This window comes from Papio anubis, chromosome 3 (assembly GCF_008728515.1).
Source record: "Papio anubis isolate 15944 chromosome 3, Panubis1.0, whole genome shotgun sequence".
Lineage (NCBI taxonomy): Eukaryota > Metazoa > Chordata > Mammalia > Primates > Cercopithecidae > Papio > Papio anubis.
The window spans coordinates 153,604,359-153,625,598 of record NC_044978.1 but is presented as its reverse complement, the minus strand read 5'-3'; the positions used below and the strand labels follow the sequence as shown (position 1 = coordinate 153,625,598).

At 34.2% G+C, this 21,240-nt stretch overlaps 1 long non-coding RNA gene across 1 annotated transcript; it reads left to right on the top strand.

Annotated features, from left to right (window-relative positions):
• Positions 1-11,679: 11,679 nt before the first annotated feature.
• Positions 11,680-20,115, top strand: LOC110743247. The gene is made up of 4 exons (XR_002521998.2): positions 11,680-12,760; positions 14,718-14,844; positions 18,003-18,112; positions 18,219-20,115. It is a non-coding gene; the product is annotated as an uncharacterized LOC110743247 (long non-coding RNA).
• Positions 20,116-21,240: the final 1,125 nt, after the last annotated feature.

Below are 21,240 nucleotides of genomic sequence, written 5' to 3'. Positions count from 1 at the left end.
CTACTGGGTCTAATGGTATTTCTAGTTCTAGATCCTTGAGGAATCACCACACTGTCTTCCACAATGGGTAAACTAATTTACACTCCAACCAACAGTGTAAAAGCATTCCTAATTCTCCACATCCTCTCCAGCATCTGTTGTTTCCTGACTTTTTAATGATCACCATTCTAACTATGAGATCGTATCTCATTGTGGTTTTGATTTGCATGTCTCTAATGAACAGTGATAATGAGCTTTTTTCATTTTTTTTTGGCTGCATAAATGTCTTCTTTTGAGAAGTGTCTTTTCATATCTTTAGCCCACTTTTTGATGGTCTTGTTTGTATTTTTCTTGTAAATTTGTTTAGGTTCTTTGTAGATTCTGGATATCAGCCCTTTGTCAGATGGATAGATTGCAAAAACTTTTCCCCCATTCTGTAGGTTGCCTATTCACTCTGATGATAGTTTATTTTGCTGTACAGAAGCTGTTTAGTTTAATTAGATCCCATTTGCCAATTTTGGCTTTGGTTGCCATTGCTTTTGGTGTTTTAGATATGAAGTCTTCTCCCATACCTATGTCCTGAATGGTATTGCCTGGGTTTTCTTCTGGGGTTTTTATGTTTTTTGGTCTTACATTTAAGTCTTTAATCCATCTTGAGTTAATTTTTGTATAAGGTGTAAGGAAGTGGTCCAGTTTCAATTTTCTGCATATGGCTAGCCAGTTTTCCCAATACCATTTATTAACAACTCAAGCCCCAATAGTGAAGTGAACATTGATGTTTTCAGTAAAATTAAAAAAAAAAAAAAACAAAAAAACAAAAAACAAACAAACAAACAAAAAACTTCAGAGGACTTACATTTTAGTGCAGGAAAATAAATTTTTTTCAAGAAGACATCTTGAGTTTCAGGTGGCATAAGGAAAGCGAAATGGACATGCTCTCTAGGTACTTTGACGAGGGTCAGGGAGAGTGAAGAAAGTTAAAGACTTAGACTCAGCAGTCACTTATCCATAGGTAACAAACGAGACTGTAAAAGTGGATGAAAGAAATGTGAAACTCTGAGAAGCCATATAGCTAGGGGAGGGGAGATTTGGAACTAGCAATAAAAAATCATGTTTTTCCTGTCTGGGCACAATGGCTCACACCTGTAATTCCAGCACTTCGGAGGCCTAGGTAGGGGGATCACCTGAAGTCAGGAGTTCAAGACCAGCCTGACCAACATGGTGAAACCCCGTCTCTGTTAAAAATACAGCCAACAGACACATGAAAAAATGCTCATCATCGCTGGCCATCAGAGAAATGCAAATCAAAACCACAATGAGATACCATCTCACACCAGTTAGAATGGCGATCATTAAAAAGTCAGGAAACAACAGGTGCTGGAGAGGATGTGGAGAAATAGGAACACTTTTACACTGTTGGTGGGATTGTAAACTAGTTCAACCATTATGGAAAACAGTATGGCGATTCCTCAAGGATCTAGAACTAGATGTACCATATGACCCAGCCATCCCATTACTGGGTATATACCCAAAGGATTATAAATCATGCTGCTCTAAAGACACATGCACACGTATGTATTATTGTGGCACTATTCACAATAGCAAAGGCTTGGAATCAACCCAAATGTCCATCAGTGGCAGACTGGATTAAGAAAATGTGGCACATATACACCATGGAATACTATGCAGCCATAAAAAAGGATGAGTTTGTGTCCTTTGAAGGGACATGGATGCAGCTGGAAACCATCATTCTTAGCAAACTATCCCAAGAACAGAAAACCAAACACTGCATGTTCTCACTCATAGGTGGGAACTGAACAATGAGATCACTTGGACTCGGGAAGGGGAACATCACACACTGGGGCCTATCATGGGGAGGGGGGAGGGAGGAGAGATTGCACTGGGAGTTATAGCTGATGTAAATGACGAGTTGATGGGTGCTGACGAGTTGATGGGTGCAACACACCAACATGGCACAAGTATACATATGTAACAAACCTGCACGTTATGCACATGTACCCTAGAACTTAAAGTATAATAATAATAAAAAAAAATACAAAAAGTAGTTGAGCATGGTTGCAGGTGCCTATAATCCCAGCTACTCAGGAATCTCAGTCAGGAGAATTACCTGAACCTGGGAGGCGGAGACTGCAGTGAGCCAAGATCACACCATTGCATTTCAGCCTGGGCGACAAGAGCAAAAATCCATCTCAAAAAATAAAATAATAATAAAATCATGTTTTTCTTGAGACTTAACCATTAAAACAAAATTCAAATGTAAAGCAAATGTTAATGTGGTGAAGAAGGAAAGACAGCATAATCCAGGCAGAGGCCAAAACCACTGAGGAAACTGAGACTAGAGACAGAGAGGGAGGGAAAAGTCAATGCCTGAATTGCTTCTTGTGACTGAAGGGTTAGGGAGAAGCTGTCTTCTGACGACCTTTGTCTTTGTAGACCAAGTGAAAATTTTTAATCTTTACATTAAGAGCAGTGAGAAGTCACATGTTTCTAAAAAAATAAAAAATAAAAAAAGTTGGGAATATTTCTAGCACAGGGTGCTGAGTACATACCATAAGATGCTGTGCTGTTCTAATTCTGGAGCATGGTTGAGCTGCAGCATTGACTCAAGTCTGTTGTTGCTTTTCCAAATGTACCTTACAGGACAGTTACATGTGTCATGAAGAAATTGCCTTTCTAGGTGTTCATTCTGAATCCACTCTTACTCATTGTGTTATTTTGACAAACTTACTTAATTTCATGCTTCTTAACTTTGGTTTCATATTTGAACCATCTAAAAATACCAATGCTTGGCCCCACCTCCCACAGATTCTAAAATCAAGCACTGGTGATATTTTAAAAACATATGCAGGTGTTTCTAACGTGTATTCAAAATTGAGAACCAGGGACTGTCACTAAATGTTTCAGTTATTTATCTTGAAAATGGGCTGATTATAATAATACCTAATACTTGGAGATGATATAAAATGAGGTGGCGTTTGGAAACGCTAAGTGTAAGCTAGCCATGTATTTAAGTGTATATTATCTCTTGTCATAGTCACTTACTATAGTGATTCGAGTGCTGAAAAAGACTCTTCCATGAAAAAGATCCACGAGGAAAGCTTTTTCTGTAGCTTCTGGCCTGTTACTTTAACTTGTAATGGTTTTCTTCCTTCAACTAGTCATAGAAGGCCTGTGGTTTGATGTGTTGCAAGGTTTCCCTGCTTTCTGTTTATAGACATATTAAAATTTGTTTGCATCATTCTTTCCACATGTGGGATACCCAAGCACTTTGTTCTTGCTCGTTTCTTGTTGAATATATATTTTTTCCCACCCTTCTATCCCACAATCTGTTGGCCTTCTTCACTTCCATGGCATGAAAAAGCAAAACAAAAAAAATAAAACAAATAACAAAGAACAAAAAAAAAAAAACTAACAGCAGCAAAACCAAAAATCTCCTCTTTTCTCTGGAGGATGGACATTTAAACACGAGAGTAAAAATTTAGAAATGTGAGTATAATGATATTGATGTAATGCCTTACTTTAAAACTCAGTACAAATTGTGTTATGCAGAATAATTATAGAGCCAAAATTTTAAATGACATCACTACATTCTCCACATAAGTTTCTACATAGGGAACAGCATGCAGTGCTTTCTGCCTGAAGCTAGCGCTCCACCTCCATTCTAGAGTTCGTAGATGATATACAACTTTGAACTTGGTCATCTGAGTAAAGTGTGCATTTTCTAGCCTGGCTTTGATTCGTGTATTGATTCACTGTTGGGAAGCTGTAACTCAGTTTCTTGGCTTCTCATTTCTATCTGTCATGCATTGTGATTCATCATTGCTTCCACATTTGAGGATAATTTGTTTTCTGTTATTTTGTACTTCCTCAAATGTTCTCTAGCTAAGTCATACATGTATGCATGGTATCTTTCTTAAGGCCAGAGACCATGTTGCTAGGATGATTCTGGGCTAACGGAACTGGTCACAAGAGAACCACCATTTAAAAGAGCATAGAAGGCCTAAATTTAATTTTCTAATTCAGTTATTAACAGTTTTGTTTAACAAACTTGACACATGTCCTCTCCAATGAGTAGATCATTCCTGTGTGACACAAATTAAAGTCATCAGGCTGCTGACCAGGCCTTTGCTTTTGTTTTTCACCACCTTTGGTCACTTTATTCCCATGATTATGCTGAGCTATGTTCCTTTCAGTACAATGCTTAGTCATAATCATAAACAGTAAATGATTTTTATCACATGAAAGCAAAATCAAAAGGAAAATTTTAAACATGCAATTTTTTTAAAAAAAATGTTATTACTTAGCTCTTTCAGAATAAGTGCTACATGTAAGTATTGAATATTTTGATTCTCTAATGCATCATTGAAGTTCATTAGATATATTTTACTAAATGAACATTAGAAATTAGACATAGAAATGGAGAATGGGATAAGGAAGTTGAAAATCTTAGCATTTTTCAGTTCATCGAGATAAGAACACCAGAATTTCATTGAAAGTCATATAAAAACATACAGTTTATTTAACTGTAACCTTTATTTTCCATTCTAACTTGAAAAACAGTGCTGCAACTTTTCAACTAATGCCACCTGACAGGAGCAGCAGAAGGGAGTACCACTGGCTTCCAAAATTATGACTGATTGTTTCAATGTAGAAACATTCTTGGTGTGATTAACATTTACTGTTTTTACTAACAATATTTAGCTGAGTTCCACTGCAGGCACAAAAGCATTGCTTTAGGAGCTCTTTGAAGGAGATGATGTTCTTTTTGTGTTTGTTTGTTTTTCCTCCAAAATACTGTACTATTCACAGTGCACTTACCTTCAAGTTTTTAAATGCGAGTTTGTTTGAATTGAGTTTGATCTAAATGGCTTGGTAAATGGAAGTGAGGAAAAGCTGTTTCAACTTTCTAGTACTTTCAAATGTTCCCATCTAACAGCTTCTACATACATGGGTCAAAAAACACTTCAGTGGCCTAGGTAAAGACTGCAAGCAATGGAAAATGAAGTAACATTTGACAAACACCTTTTAGTGTTGGGCACTTAACAGTGTTTTATAAGTCTGAGAATGACTATGTAAGTTAAATGTGAGTAGCTCCATTTTTAAAATGAGGAAAATAAAATCCATTGAAATGTAATTAACTTGTCCACATCACTCAAAGGCCAGTTGCCAAGTCAGAACTCAAAACTTCGTGCTTCTGATCACAGAGACCTTGCTTAGCAGACATTTCTGTGTCAACTAGCTGGTCCAGCCACTCTTAATAAGGAGTAAGTGATTTCTCACTCTACCCTCTGTATGTTCAAGATGTTTTCCAAGAGACTTAAATTGATAAAAATTCACCCAAGAAACAATATGATGTTTTTGGTCTTTTTCGGCCTAAGCCCTTAAATCTTAATAGGATCATAAACCCAGAACGTAAAAAAATAAACTGTACTAATCTCTCTTTCATGTATTTTGAGGCAATGATTAAAACAAATGTTCTTTTCTATCCTTGGAATAGTACTATATCCCAAAGTATTATTGTAAAACTCCAGAATGTTGGAGTTGAAAGAGATCTTGGAGATGATTTTATTTTATTTTATTTTATTTTATTTATTTATTTATTTTGAGACACAGTCTCTCTCAGCACCATCTTGGCTCACTGCAACCTCCATTTCCCAGGTTCAAGCAATTCTCCTAGTTCAACCTCCTGAATAGCTGGGGTTCCATACATGCACCACTATACCAGGCTAATCTTTATATTTTTAGTAGAGACTTGGCTTTATGATGTTCGCCGGACTGGTCATGAACTCCTGACCTCAAGTGATTTGCCCTCCTTGGCCTCTCAAATTGCTGGGATTATAGGCATGAACCACCCTCCCAGGCCCCCATTTTCAACTCTAAATTTACATGTGAGAACGTTGGAAGCTGAGTCTCAAAAGAGCTGACATGTAGGTTTCAATCTAGTCGCCAAGTTAAGTAGAATAGTTAGAATTAAAACCTAGGGATTGTAGTCCTTATCTCTGTGTTTTTATCCACAACACTATGAATAATCCTGCAACTGCAATGTTATTTTGCTTTCGCTTTATGTTCCTGTACACGTTTTCAGATATTTGTTCAATGTAATGTTTTAACACTCCTTCAAATAGTGAACCACACTTAACTTTTTTTCTCACTTGGGGATGTAAAAGAGAGTACTGAACAGGACCCTGTGTACTTGCATGCTTCTCAATTAAAGTAACTTGATTGTTACAGAAGTCTTACTGTTTTTACCAGGCTGAACATTGACTTGAGTTCATTTGAATGGTATATTTTAAGCATTGTTGTCTTTGGTCAATTAACATTTAATTATTGTCAGTTGACTTATCAATCTCATTGTCCTAAAATGTCCAAATATATATAAAGTACATTAAACTAGTAGAATAAAAAATTTTCTGTTACAAAGAAAAATTATTAAAATTGCTCTATTTCTGTAGATGCTAATCCAGGACTCTGAGAGAGAGTTTCATTTTTATGTCCAAATACATTCACCTACCCATACATGTCTCCTTTTGGTAGAGAATAATTTTTATTCACTTTCTCAATGAATAGCAAATTGCATTTGAGGAAACAAATGTTCTCACTGTACAAAATTGAAAATTGCTAATTTCTCACTTACATAGATTTCTTAGAACATCTGATACTTTTTCTATTCCTTCCATGAGAAATAACATTGTAAATTGAGCTGTTAAACTGATTCATGCTTAGACCAGCAGAAAAGGGCAGTAAGTGGCTCTGAATCTTTCATAAATGCAGCAGAAAAGATTTCTGTCTGTGCTTACCCCTTACCCCTGCTATTTTATGTCATAATGCATCATCACATACTGATGTTTGCTCTTGTGCAAGTCAGCAAAAAAAAGGATTACATCGTGTATGCTGGCCCTTTTCCTTAAATTAACTATGTCACTTTTGATTTGTTATGTTATTGAACCATGTTTCAGGCCTTTTTAACACTGACAACTATGGAACCAATATACATAGTCGTCCCCAGAGGTTTGCTATTTTGTCATCTGCACCCTGAACATTTTAAATATTTTTATTCAGCTAAAATGGTCTTAAAATAATCTAAAAGAATGCTCAACAGGGAAAGACATTGATAATGTGCAATGTAAACCGAGGGTTTGGGGTGACACTGTCTTGTGGAAATTTTGGTAGTGAGTGGAATTATTCTACAAATTCAGTTCTAAAACAAAATTTTAAAAAAATGAATATTAAATGGCCTTAGGTAGTACATAGTCTTAATAATCATTTTCATTCTCATGTTTGTTTTCTGATAGCAAGGTCCAATAATCAGTTACATTTTGCCTGAAACTTCACTGATGAAGAATTCACTGCCTTCGTGGATGTTTCTGATACTCAACCCTCTCTTCATGGTGTTCACATTTTCCAAATGTGGTTTCATTTTCATCTATTGATCCCAAAATATCACCTGGAAATACTAAATGAAGGAATGATGTATTTACTAAATACATTTGTGTAATATACTATGAACAGGTAGTCTTATATTTTATTAGGCTTAATCTAGCAGAGAAGAAACAACATAATTTTTCTATTTAAATAGATTCCTTTACTAAACTTCTATTGAGTTACAACTCTCCTTTAGGCTCTGAGATAAGTCCTGGGTATTCAAAGGGAAATAAGATGTGGTTCTTGTTCTCACAGAGTTCATGGTCTAGTGAAAAGACCGAAAAAAGGTAAGGGTGGAGTGATCTGCCACACACTTGCTAAGTGACGCAGCACAAGTGTGGTTGCCTGTGTGTTTGTGTTAGAAGAGATAATGTTATTTCAAGGCCTTACCATAGGTGAAATCAGCAAAAGCTGGTTTCCAGTTAAAAGGTTGATGTGAAAATCTACATTACAACATTTATGAACTAATTAAGATAGTAGCTATTTTGTGACATTTGACATGGTGAATTTTAGAATGTTTTAGGTGCTGTGACATATATAGTCTGAAATCTTCAAATATGTCAGCTAATAATATAAGAAAATTAAGAAGCAATGCTTCTGTTACATATAGTAGAAATAATATCTTTGCCATTTCTTGGAATTAAATTAACTGTCGGAAGGTTAAAATGACATTCAATAAAATTGTGGATGCATGAATCAACTGTGAAGAAGAAATAAAGATAATTTTGTAAAAAGAGTGTTAGTATTTAAACGGCTACTAAATCAGGCCTTAAAATACATTTTCCTGAAAATATGGTCACGTAAGGTTGTGTTTATATCAATTGAGAATTGATGATGTTAAAACTGAAATTTATTTAATTTTACAGTCATGTTACAGATTTAATTAAAACATTTTTGAGATTAGAAGGAAAATGGGTATGTATTTTTCTCACTTACTGATCTATTGTTTAGGTAGTCAAAAATCACCCACGCATGGAATGTGACACAGCCTCTACTGCTTTTATAGAAAGTAACTGGAAAAGAAAACCTTTGTAGGTTAAACCTAAGACCCAGTAGTTTAATGTCTAAATGACAGATGATTATGAAAAAAGAATCATGTGCTCTCTTCTCTCTCTTCCTCTTCCTATTCTCACTGTAACTCAATGTAGTTGCTTTGTTCGAATTTGAAATAAGCTGTTTTCTAATCGAGGATGTTATGGATAATCAATCACATGGGGAAGAAAAGAAGTGCTTAATATGGCTCATAAGCATTCTCCAAGTTTGCAGAAATTATTTGTACAGGAGAGTGACATGATCTTTCTGTCTTGCTCATGGAGGAGGTTTCCTAGTGGGAAATTAGTGATGAAAATAAAATACCGAAATGTCAAATCATTTATGTTTCTAAAAGCTGAAATAATTTCAATTTACACACAAAGACAAAGTAAGGCAAAGAAATCTTTACAAACGTGCCTTTTTTTTTCTTCATAGCATTCATAGCTCTAATGCATTTACAAGATGTTAAATCACATAGTTTTAAAGAAATCAGATTGAAATGGGAAACAATTTTCTAACATATTTGAATCTACTTCCAAGACTAATGTAGACACTCCCCAGAAACTTTGTATATCAATTTAGCTATTAATGGAAGTTGACATGCATTCACTCAGGTTGGTGCATTGCACCAGTGCTGATTGTACCAGCTACATGGGGGAAACATGAAGAAAACCAGTGATTTAGGATTTGTTTTGCCTGAATAACTTTTTACAGTCCTTCCCAGTATTATGACTCAGTGAAAGTATATGAATTCCTGATTAAAACTGGCTTTCAGCAATACAAAGTCTGCACAAAATAAGGAAGTAAACTATTTCAGTATCTCAATATTGAAACATTGACAGTACTCAATAAATAAATGTCGATGGAATGAATGAAGAGGTAGTTAGACAACTAATACTAAAGTAACACAAAATTACATGATAAAAATTTACCAGGGAGGTGGACCATACACCAATAATTAATGTGTCTGCATTGTTATTGTGATACTTTACTAACATATTATTGTCCATCTCAAATAAATAAGTTGTTACTTATTGAATGAACCTCATTCATTAAGTAAGACTCTTTAAATAGTTGGTACTTCTAGAGGCAATCATAAACCCCAGTCAGAGTCACTAAATATATGCTGCATTGTTCTATGGTCAACATGGTTATGCTAGAAATTATAGGTCCTAGGAGCCTCTTTTCTATATCATTTTAACTTATAAAGAATTACTAAATGGGAAGCAGCAGTGAAGAAATGGGCATTAGGTTTGAGATGAGCATATTGTCTTTGAAATACTCATAGGGTGACACAGATATTTCCCAATTTGTCTCTGCTCTTAACTGCTCTGCATCCAACTCTACTTTCTGACTGTTAGCTATGCTAAGAGCAAACCAAGTTCATTCCCCAAATGATTTGATGCAAACTTAGGAAGTAAGATAACCTTAAAGAGCAAAGAGCCAACATGATTCCACAGACTTCTACACCAACCCTATTGATGGTGCTGCTACTCTAAAAGCTAGATGTAATGAGCATCGATATCTCCTGAAATATTCCATGCAATTCTATTTCTCCAACCTCTTTTGGGGGGCCTTTATTTCCCTGGATCCTACTTCAATAGTGTAACATCTGACTCCATTACCAAACTCATTGGTTCATAGTTCTTATGATAGTAGTTCTGCTTTTCTTATTTTATCCAGCCTAAGATTATCACAATGATATCTCCCATCTTCATGCTCAAGAAGGTGGAAACCATTTCTCTGCTCTCTTGAATCAGAGTCTAGGAGTTGGGCCTATGACCACTTTGACCAACAGAATGGGAAGAAAGGGATGCCGTGCCATTTTCAGGCCCAAGGCTTAATTGGCTTGGTATATTTTGATTTCTCTTACAGAACACATGCCGTAGAGAAGCCAGTCTCCATATAAGAATCCTGACTACTCTGAGACTTCCATGCTCTGCAGAAGGCCAAGCCAACTGTATGACGAATAAATGTGAAGAAAAAGAGCTGATCAACCAATTCAGAATCACTCCAGCCTTCCCAGCTGGGGTCCCAGACACTTGAACTGGTCCAGTTCATCCAAATTTCTCACCATTCTGGATGCAATTGACATTTGATAGCAACTGCATGTGATATTTGGAGCAAGAACTTCTGTCTGAGCCCAGTATACTGAAAGATCCACGAGATACAATAATATATGAAGTTTTAAAATATCCAGGCTTGGAATTTCTTCTTAATGTAATATTAAATAACAAAAGGAATGAATTACAAGCATTGTATTCTTCCTTGGTACCCTGTTTTCACCACTGTAGCTCATTCGATAAGGAATTCAGCAATTGCTAAGTGAAGTGGGGCAACCCATTCGAAGTACAATACATTGTTTAACTTTTAATAATTTCATTGCTGGGTTTACCTTCATAATACTTTCCATAATAATTTCATTGCTGGGATCATTTGCTGTGCAAGATTTACAAGCATTATTTAGACTACAGTGCCACAAAAAACAGAAACTATTTCTTAAAGCCATAAATGACTGAGGTCCTACAGGCAAAACAACAACAACAACAACAAAAAGATATTTTAACAAAGAATATGCACTGTCTCCAAATTTTGTTATAAATACATTTTATATTACCATGTTTTCTATTATCCAATACCATCCAGAAAGTGTGTTAATTTTTATTTGCCCCTTTATGTTTCTTGACAGTTGGAGAAGGCTGGAGGAACGTGTGACTCAGAGACTTCTGCAACAAGAGTTTCAGCCTTTCAGCAATGACTTAAAACTTACTTGAAATTCACAGCTGATGAGATTTTGTTGGTACTACAGGGCAGAAAGGAGTCTCAGTAAAGTAGTTATTGCACAGAAATTTACTTCGGTGGTGGTAATTCTTGCAACAATAAGACAAAATTTTGAGTTCCTCATTTACTATTTATCAATATTTTATGTTTGATTTAATAAATTACTTAATCTCTGAGATTTAGTATGCTGTATGTAAAATAGAGACTGAATCCTACATATATATTTATTTTATTTTCTTCTTTTTAAAATTCCTTCCTTCTTCCCTACCTCCCTCCTTCCTTCCTTCCTTCCTTCCTTCCTTCCTTCCTTCCTTCCTTCCTTCTTTCCTTCCTTCCTTCCTTCCTTTTTTCCCTCCTTCCTTTCTTTTTTCCTTCCTTCCCTCCCTCTCTCCCTCCCTCCCTCTCTTCCCTCCCTTCCTCCCTCCTTTCTTTCTTCTTCCCTTCCTCTATACCAAAGAGTTTGGTATCCAAAAATTTCTCAGTGAAAATTAATACCCTTTATCTCTTAACTCCCACTGTAGCTCCACACTCCTCCTCTTCCACCTTACTCCATTTTTGTTTTTGTTTTGTTTTGTTTTGTTTGTTTTTTTTAATCTTTTCTAGCTACATTCAGATTTCTGGTTTTCTAATTCAATATTGTATAATACTGTATCTGTTTCTTTCTGAGTATGAACAACTGCTATATCTTAACTATGCATTGACTGGCATCTTCTACCTTTCTCCGTATGATAACAGCTAAGATTAATTGAACAATTATTACATGTGAAGCATTACCTTAATGCAGGTATTATTAATATGGCTGTTTTACAAATGGGAGTTTCAAGGACAGAGAGTGACTAATTTCACATAAGTCAGAAAGCTAATAAGGGAAATAGTGTTTTGGACTAATTAAATTAGTGAGACAGCATCTCCTTCCTAAGAGCAGGGCTTTAAAATTTTTAATAAAAAGTCAAAATTTACACTTTGTTTATACCAGTGTTTCTCAAAATGTGCTCCATCATCAACTCTATCAGAATTTTCTTAAATGCTTCTTAAAATACAGATTCTTAGGCCCCAAACCAGTAATGGAAATGAGAAACCTGAGGTTTCTGTGGAAGAGTCCAAGTCTTTCATAGAATTTCCCAGTGATTCTTGGAACAAAAATGTTTGAGAGCCATTGTTTATAGTTGTTTAGACATAACAATGGGCCACACCATGTCCCTGACTATTTAATACATATCTACATCTGTTTTTTTTTTTTTTTTTTTTTTAATATTATAAGGCCCAGGGCTGTAAAAATGAATGCGATAGTTAGGGTTTGCATGTAGTCCTTCCCCATTCTTATAATCCCTATGATTCTGAGGTGTTTTCTACTCCACATTCACCATGGTTTTCTATAATTATTGATTCAGTGGATTGCCTTTTTCATAATTATTTACTGTTTAACAACAGCATATTTAATAACAGAACTTTTGTATCTCCTTTCTCCAAATTCATATGTTGAAGCCGAAATATCTCGTACCTCAGAATAAGACTCTACTTGAAGGTAGGTCCTGTAGTGCTTAAGGTAAAATGAGGTCATATGGGTGAGCCAAAATCTAATATGGCTGGTGTCTTAATAAGAGGGTATTAGGACACAGGCAACACAGATTGAGGGTAAACACAGACTGAGGATGTAGTGGCACATTCAGTAGGTGGCCGTCTGCAAGCCAAGTTGAGAGGCCTCAGTAAAAAACAAACCTACCAACACCTTGGTAGGGGACTTCTAGTCCACAAAACTATTAGCAAATAAATTTATTGTGTATGCCACCTAGTATAATGTATAATATATAATGTGTATAATATGTACATATGTGTATATGTCTGTATATATGTATAAAATGTGTATGTGTATATATGTGTATATGTGTGTATATAGGTATATAATGTGTATAATATATTATATATTTTACACATTAATATATAATTATATATAAATATATATTTATATGTAATTTAATGTATATTCATTTATATATAACATTTTAAAATTGTAAAAATTATAATTTATAAATATATATTTATATATAAACTCATACAACTATTATATGTGTGTATATATATTACATGCATTTAATTATATGTAATCATATATATATGAAATTTCTGTTTAAAGTAATTTAAGCTATGGATGAACAGATGGAAAATTTGGTACTTCTTACATTATTTCTGTAAGCTTCTGTAATATATCTGTCCCTTGTAACATAAGTTGAATCTTCCTTTGAGTCTTGTTCCATGCAGTCATCCAGTTGTATTAAAAACATATAGAGTTGTTTCCATATATGCTATATTCAGAGACAAAATACTAGTAGAAACCTGAATATTGACACAGCCTTTCTCCACTATGTTTTATACTATTCAACATTCTAATTAATAGCTATCCTCTTCTATCTTGTCTACCTCTACTGGACACTGAATATACGGAATTCCTTTGAAATAACCAGATGTTTTCGTGAAATAGCAAAGTATAATAGATTAGATTATTGTTGCTAAATACTCAATTATTTCCCCACTCGTAGAGAAGAATATTTTCTTTGGCCCATTAATGTTATTAAACATTTTTTTTCACTGGTCTATAGGGAATGAAAAAGAGGACCTTACTCTTGGCAATAATTTCTGAATTCTACAATGCTCAAATGACCAATTATTTATTCTCACTAATGAATCCCCAAGTAAACTTGTGATTAGTTAATATAGTCTGACTTAGCTGGGAGGCTGATTTCATACTTTGTTGGGCTTCTTGCCATTTTTTGGAAGAATTTAGTGCTTAATATTTATTATTAATACATTAATGTTAATATTGTATTTAATATTTATTACAAATTTATGTAAAATATATAATTCCTGAAATCTACATATGCCTAAAAATATTAATTTGTAACATCATTCCACAAAATTTCATCAAATTTGAAATATTCACATTTATGAAAATACTAACTCAGTTATTCAAAAAGTCAAGAAGACTTTAAATTCATTTCAAAAGATATTTATATTCTTTTTAGAATTACATCATGCTATGTAATATTGAAAACTTTAAAAACAAAACCCTAGATTTGAGTTGTCTTAAAGAGTTAGAGTGGTGGACAAAATAAATAACATAATTTTATCTTAATGCTTAGAAAACATGGGACATAAATGATGGCTAATAATCTGCTAAGAATGAATACAAACAAGATTTGAAATAAAAGTAAGCAATAATATGGTTTTGAATACAAAATTAAAACTTAATGTTAATATTCAAAGACAATTTTATTTTTGTTGATATGCACACAATTAGAATTAACATAAACTGAAACAGTACACAATGATAGTACCATAGTATAATGAATTCAGGGTAGATAGATGTGACTATAGGAGTTTATAAATTTTAATGGGTAAAACATGTGGAATTCAATTGTTCATTTATTTGCTGTTTCATTTAACACATAATTATTGACTCTCACTTTCTTGTGGTGCTGTTTCAGGCCTCTAGGATCTGCAGTAACAACATAACTAAATTACCTGGCCTCGTGGAGTGTACTTTTTAGTGGGGTAAAACAGAAAATGAGTAGATAAATAAGACAATGTCAGCCATTGTCATGGCTTTGAATGGTAAGTTGTGCGGGAACACTAAATTGTTTTAATAACTGAAAAAATCAGATTCAATATCTAACTTTTTCATAATTATGCTGAATTAAAAGCAGATCTTCCAACTATGGCAATAACATCCCTGCAACATGCTTTAGCTTTACCAGTGCAAGTTTATGGGTCTTATAGATCTCATCTGACATTTAAATACGCTAATCGTAAAACAGGTAACACTTGTTATTAAAATGTTGCATTATGTGGAATGTACAAAGTGTTGTCAACCTTATGCCATCAATAATTACATTTTCTGGGAATTAAGTAACTCCAACTATTCTATATGGTAAAAATAGCTATGACTGGGAGGATGAAACAAGCAGGAACAAAAAAGAAAAATGTCTTACAGCTTGTTTCTTATAGCTTTTTAGTTTTTTATCTTGTTTTAGTCCCATTACTATTGTTAAATTTGATGAGCGCTGATATACAAGAATATTTCTTTAATTGAAATTGTCCCATATAGGACCATATAATTGCTGCCAAAAGAAATATCTGTGTGTTCTGTATTAAAACCAAAACAAGATTTTTTTATGGGACTAACAAAAATGTATTAAAGAATCACATGCATGCCATAAATATATTCAAAGTTAAAAAATAAGACAGGTATATTGCATGCTTACTTACTATATCAAAAATTTTATCATATGGGCAAAAATAGGCATCAAATTACCTTTACCATCTGTACTTAACCCCTAAAAGTATGTGAAAAGAATCACAAGTTAATTCATATTTAAATAGAATATATCCTCCTCTCATATGCCAAGAAAATAATATTTTCAAAACAAATTATCTTCATGTCTATTCAGTTATCAAAAGTGCTTTGTTTTTTACTCTACATAAAATTTTGATGGAATAGTGTCATTTACTAAATTTTTTTTGTAAAAGCCTGCCTCTGGCAAGGAGCAATTTAAGCACAAAGGATACAATGAAATCTTAATATGTGTCACTAATCAAGGATGTACACAGGCAATCTGTTTTCGAGAAGAACTGGTATAAACAGCTTGTTGCCTTAGGAAGACAGCAATCTGACCTAAATTAATATGAATTACCACAACATCATCAGAAAAACTGCCTTGTAATCCAAACATTTCTAGCTAGACCCCAGAGGTTCAGTCCATCCAACTGTTATGCTGTATATACTCAGATTTATTCTCTTTAAATCCATTTAAACAGCAATAATTGTTCTTTTAGCTTCCCACATTATTTTGTCCATGTTCCTTTTGTGGTTGACCTGTGGTGCTTTAAACACTTTTCAGAGGAAACTGTAGAATGCAGAAAGTATGTGTGTAAGTTTTGTTTAAAATTCTGTTAAAAATCAGTAATATTTTAAGGATAAGGATATAATTAAATATTTTTTAATTACTATAATCTACAGAATACTCCCCTAAAATTGTTCTTCTATTCTTTCAAATGCTTTGTATGTGTATAATCATATAACTTTCAGCACTTTAAACATCGTTCACATTGACCATCCATTTAGTGGTTAAATCTCTTTATGTTTTTAAAAAGCTATTATTTGTTAAGATAGTTGATAAAATATTTGTTACAATTATAGAATCTTGGGGATTATGGGACACCTAGAATTAGTTTTGCAACTCATTGTTTTGCCATATGGATTTGTGTTTAACAATTTCAGATAATAGTAAATTTTTATTTGAAAAGTAAATTGAATTTTAATAATATTAAAAAGAACTTTTAAAAAGATCTAACAAATGATCAATAATTCATAGGCATTAGAATGCTTCCTTATTATTAGAGAGAGGAAACGTTAGTAGGAAACAATCATTCCTTATTTCACTAGCTAAGGTGATTTCTCTAGTATACAATTCCTAGTGTCATATTTATCTTGGATTTAAGACTTTTCATTTTGCTTTACATTTCTTCTTCTTTCTTTTCCCATTCAGACAAGAGTTCCTCCCAAATATGACAAGCTAATCACACCTCTAATGATTTCATAATTGTGATAAGCAATAAACACCTACTCTTAAATTTATATATTCTAAAATATTTTAAAATAAATGTTATGGATGCCTAATTGCATTCTTTGCTTTACTTAATCTTACTATATTTTAATATCAGGATTTAGTATATGTGTTTGCTCCTCCAAAACATAAAAATGCATCCTATCTGAGAATCATAATGTGTATCTCTTTTAATTCATCTTTCCTTTCTATAGCCAGTGCATAACATGGCCTTATGTTTAACAAAAGATCATATAGAGCAGTGGTCCCCAACTCTTTTGGCACCAGGGACCAGTTTCATGGAAGACAATTTTTCCATAGACGGGGGCGGGAGGTTGGCTTCAAGAAGATTCAAGCACTTTACATTTATTGTGTACTTTATTTCTATTATTATTATGCTGTAATACATAATGAAATAATTATACAACTCAACATAATATAGAATCAGTGGGATCCCTGAGCTTGTATTCCTGCAAATAGATGGTCCCATCTGGGGGTGATGGGAGACAGTGACAGATCATCAGGCATTTAGATTTTCATAAGGAGCACACAACCTAGATTGCTTGCATGTGCAGTTTACAATAGGATTCACACTCCTAAGAGAATCTGATGCCATGGCTAATCTGACAGGAGGCAGAGCTCAGGAGGCAATGCAAGTGATGGGAAACAGCTGTAAACACAGATGAAGCTTTGCTCACCTCCTGCTGCTCATTTCCTGCTGTGAGGCCCAGTTCCTAACAGGCTATGGACCTCCTTTATATCAGGGATCCATGGCCCAGGGGCTGGGGACTCAGGTTATAAAGGATATATAAATGAATAAATAATTGAACCCATGTGTAAATGAATCAATGAATACAAAACCATACAAAAGTACAATATTATCTTTAAATTTTTATTTACATCTGTGTCACTTTTAATTATATATATATACACATGTGCGTGTGTGTGTGTGTATGTAGATGTCTGCACTTAGTACACTAAAATAAACGTTAACATAAGTTATTATATTTTATCTCAAAATATTTCAATTGTTTTCATTAATGTTTTTAATGGATTTATGCTTTTTTGAATCTTATTAAGCTTACTTGAGCTGTACAGGAGAAAATATTTTGCTTGTATGACCACTATCATCAACAATTATATATTTAATATCTTATACGTCCTTAGGCAGTTGAAGATGCTAATAATGGATGAACTGACAAAATGACCAGTCTCTTCAATCTTCTGTCTACTCATCTATTCCCTAATCAACGCATCATATTTTCTCCACAGAGCAAGTAAGATGATTCAGAAAGAAGACTTTCTTTGTAAACTTTTATGACAAACTAGAATATATGATTTTGTATTATCTTTTTTTTTTTTTTTTCCTTCTCTGAACTCTAGGGAAGATGGATATTGAATTGACAAGACATGCACTTTAGGGATCAAGACATAACTAAGCTGGATTATATGCCTCTGGAGAGTACTTTGATTATACAATTTGATTACCTTTCAACTTGAATCTCCCAATCCACATGTTATCTAAATTAATCTTTCCTGATGGGCAGCTCATTTGGACTTAATCCCACTGTTTATACTGCCAAAGTCACATATTTGAAACACTTCAGGGTTTTAAGTTTCAAATTATTAATGATATCTTGAAAAATCTTAGAACTCCTTTCTTTTTCTGCAACTAAAAGCCGTTATTTAAAATGGCCTTATTTTGAGGCCTTTTAATTTAAAAGATTTTCATTAATTAATACATTCTACAATGAATAGGCCATTTATATCCTGAATATGCCCAGAGTACGTTTAATCTTGAGAATTATAAATTGCTATTCTTTCAATTGTTATTTATCAAATAATAACTACATTTCATGCATTATTGTTTCCGGCTTCTTTTGAGATGTTTTAATTAGATCACAGTAAAATTGTTTAAATTAAATTTAAGGGATATCTTAGCCACTTTTTAATTCTTAAGAGTCATTGAAATAAAGATCTTAGGACATAAAATTCTAACCAACATACTGCTCTCCTCTTGTTGGTTTTGCAAGCATACATTATTCAGGTAAACTGGGTTCTCAACTGCAGGGTTATTAAGTCCTCGGAGAGCTGGAGAACTGACATGCTCTCTGTCTGAGTGATTTCCTCTCTCAAGTCCACAGAGAGAAGTCAAGGACCTTAAGTAAAACTTACTGTTCAATTTCCATCTTGTGAGAGGATGTTAATAGATGTATCCACTACATAAGAGTTTGCAATTCAAATATATAGACTATTTTTCTATGCTTTGAGTACTTCAGCTAATCTTCACCATTGTCTAGTTTATGCTCCTTTTATTGAGGTCTAAATTTTCTATGGGGGTTACTATGCAATGGCTAAGAGACATCATATATAGGCAGTGTATTTATTTATTCTCTAAGTTATTTTTGTAGTAAAAAACTATTTTATAATACCTTAAGATTATAGAAAATTTGTCAGAAAACACAATGCTCGATAAAATTCAAAACATTTGTAATAGAAATTTTACTTAGAGTTTTGCCAAGACAAAAAATTCAGAGGAGTACATTAGGTCTTAAGAATATTGCACATGAAATATATAATTTACACAGAAAAACAGAACAAATGGCTTTATTCCAATAGCTGTTGGGAACAGGCCCCCAAATCTGGCCATAAACAGGCCCCAAAACTGGCCATAAACAAAATCTCTGCAGCACTGTGACATGCTCGTAGTGGTCGTAGTGGTCATGATGCCCATGCTGAAGGTTGTGGGTTTACCAGAATCAGGGCAAGGAACACCTGGCCCACCCAGGGTTGAAAATCGCTTAAGGCATTCCTAACCACAAGCAACAGCATGAGTGATCTGTGCATTAAGGATAAGTTCCTGCTGCAGATAACTAGCCAGAGCCCATCCCTTTGTTTCCCCTAAGGAATGCTTTTAGTTAATCTGTAATCCATAGAAACAATACTTATCACTGGCTTGCTGTCAACAAACATGTGGGTAAAACTCTGTTAGTGGCTGTCAGCTCTGAAGGCTGTCAGTCCCCTGATTTCCCACTCCACACTCTATTTATGCATGTGTGTCTTTAATTGCTCTAGCGCCACTGGGTTAGGGTCTCCATGACTGAGCCGGTTTCAGCAAATAGCCTCATCCCATTTTGTTAGAAAGTTTGGAAGAGATGATGCATGTAAGTGTGTTTCCATAGAAAAAAAGTGTTAAGATGCGGCTGGGTGCTGTGGCTCACGCCTGTAATCCCAGCATTTTGGGAGTCCAAGGCAGGCAGACTGCCTGAGGCCAGGATTTCAAGACTGCTGAAACTCTGTCTGTACTAAAAATACAAAAAATTAGCTGAGAGTGGTAGCGGATACCTGTAATCCCAGCTACTTGGGAGGCTGAGGCTGGAGAATTGTTTGAATCCAGGAGGTAGAGGCTGCGGTGAGCCGAGATGACACCATTACATTCCAGCTTGGGCCAAAAGAGCAAAACTCCACCACACACACACACACACACACACACACAAAAAAAAAAAAAAAAAAAAAAAAAAAAAAAAAGAAAGAAAGAAAAAAAGGAAAAAAAAGATCCAATCAAACATCTCATTTCAAAAAAATCCAGTTGGCCTCTCAACAGTAAAAATTTACCTTGTTAGAGTCCCTTAGATTTCAGACTATCCAATGTGATTCTGTTTATTTTTATTTACTCAGCTAATGACAAATCTGCTATTCATGCATGTTTCAAATGTCATAGTGATATACAGATACATAATTTTATAGCATTATCACCTCATAAAATGTGTTGCAAGGAATAAACACATAAAAGTGTCCAGGATGGATTAGTAAACACTCATTAAATGTTAGCTACAATTAAAACTTATATTTTATTTAAATAGACCTGAGACATTGCATACACAATGAAGCCTATATAAAACTTTGCATTTCTCTTTTTGCCTTGGCTACCAGGAGGTGAAATTTTTTTAAATCATAGCAACTTGGTTCGATGAAATGTAGATGAGACTTAATTTTTTAAGCTACCAGGCATTGTATGAGTCTCTTTTTTGAGAAAAAAATAATTCCCTGACTGTCCCTAGTCAGAGTTTTGAGGTAACTCACACTGTGGTTGCAAACTGATGCTGGGACGAAGAGTAGAGGCTGAAACAGTTGTACATTGTTTGGGGAAAAGCCATAGCAGAGGAGATATAATTTGAGGTAGTGCTCAGAGTCTAAGCAAGAACAAGCTGAATTTTAACCGTCAGGAAAATATTGCACTCTCATGAGTGATTTTTTTTTAAATCAAAAAGAGTCAGAAATCCAGTAGAAACTGGGATTCATTGAAAAGTAAAAAGATGTAAGAGTAAAGAAAATGGTTTTAAACTTTTGCTGTACTGTGAATTAGAATGGAGGCTCAAGACTATTTTTATTAATAGCCTACTTT